Here is a 1,781-nt window from a genome sequence, read left to right on the forward strand (position 1 = left end):
CCCTATGAGGTTGAGCCAATCAGTGGCATTGTTCATGCGCATGCACAAAGGCTGGTCTGTCTGATCAGTCAACGACGGGACAGGTACTCTGCAAGGCAGATTATGTTTGGGATGTCTGATCGAGCAACAACGTTTCAAATAAGGATAGACAAAACAGGAGCACCTTGCTGATGGATTAAGTGGTGTGTCTGACTGCAGCCTAAGTGTCTTCTTTAAAAGTTCCTTTCCCCCTGTTTTCCCCTGTAAGCAATGGGAGCAGTCAGATGGGGGGTGTCTCACGGTTGCCAGAGGCCTGGCAGCTCTAGTCTAGTCACTGCAGAGGCTCTCCTCTGCTGCATGGCTTATTTCTTCTGCTTGCACAAGACCAATGTTTTTCAAGGAGACCTTGCATGAGCAGAAGTGCTGCAGGTGGAGAAAGTGAGCTCTGGAGTGGAGCTCAATATCTACAGTGGTCAGGAGGGGGCATGAGGGGAACACAATGGGCTCATCAGCACTCTCATTTTGTCACTTTTATGTCCCTGTTTTTTTTTTTTTTTTGGGGGGGGGGGTCTTTTCCCCAAGTGTTTTCCTGCCTCTAGTGGTTGCTTTGATATTACACCACTGCATCACCAAGATGTTTTCCTGCAATGTAATATTAAAGTGGCCACTAGATGGAGAAAATATATACAGGAAAGGGGAGGGGGACCAAGCAACAGGGGCATGCATGAGATGAAAATGGGAGTGCAGAAATGGCAGTCATACGATCCAAGCCTGACTATTTATTTAATGTCAGTACATGCTTCGTGGTTTTTGTAGCATGAACCTGTCACAGTCTAGACTGCTCTGGATGGCCTAGCATATTCTTCAGTCTCAAATAGGGGTGGGCATGAACCAGCTCGCAAATGAAAGTTCATGATGAATTTTGACTGGTTCATGGTTCGTGAACTGAAGTTCATGATGAATTTTCGCTGGTTCATGGTTTGTGAACTGAAGTTCATGGCAGGCCAACCAGCACGAACTTTCACGAACTTTCAAGCAGTCTGTGAAATGGATACATTTCCAGACAGACTGTCTCTACTTAATCAAAATGTTTACCATTCTTCCAAGCAACAGGTGGGTGGAATTCTTCAGCCTTGGAAACACCTAGGATATTGCAGAGGAGCAGGCAGGAGGGTGATGTTCCCTGTGCATTTGCTGGATGTGGGTTGCAGAGGGTCCGTTCTATACACTTTCAACTTGCTCCCCAATGTGCCACATTATAGATAAGTTTCACCGCACATGAAAACGCTGTGAGCTACAATGCAACACACATGTTGGTTTTCCTTCAGTCCCACCATGTTTGATGTGTTTAATTTCTCTCAGGGGATCAAGCAATGGAGATGCTTGAATATGTTCTTGTCTTCTAACTGAATGCTGACCTGTCCTTGTTTATACAATGACCTATGACTTCTACAAAGTTCACAGAGACTCAACGAACCTAAGACCAGGACTTTGCGTGTCATCCTTGTGCAGGGGCCATGCTAATCTTTTCTGTATCATTCCAATTTAAGAATATGCGCTGCCAAAGCCGAAGGGAAATTATTAGCCCACTGTTGGAAAGGTTCCCTGAAAGATCAAATAAACTCAGATTATTGTCTGTCAGATAGGAACCACCAAACAACAAGACAGGTGGCTAGGTTCTGTTCCCAGGTTTATAAAGAATGAAAAAAGCGAGACAGAGGCCAAACTGTAAATCTTTTAACAAATTTTAAAGTGACTTTTTAAAATGGTTTAAAGGGTTAAATAATAATCTTTTAAATTCT

The 1,781-nt window shown here is 44.0% G+C and overlaps 1 pseudogene; it reads right to left on the reverse strand.

Annotated features, from left to right (window-relative positions):
• Window positions 1-1,450: 1,450 nt before the first annotated feature.
• Window positions 1,451-1,550, reverse strand: LOC132569200 (U6 spliceosomal RNA; annotated as a pseudogene).
• Between the last annotated feature and the right edge of the window lie 231 nt (window positions 1,551-1,781).

The sequence above is a fragment of the Heteronotia binoei genome, chromosome 3 (assembly GCF_032191835.1).
Source record: "Heteronotia binoei isolate CCM8104 ecotype False Entrance Well chromosome 3, APGP_CSIRO_Hbin_v1, whole genome shotgun sequence".
NCBI lineage: Eukaryota > Metazoa > Chordata > Lepidosauria > Squamata > Gekkonidae > Heteronotia > Heteronotia binoei.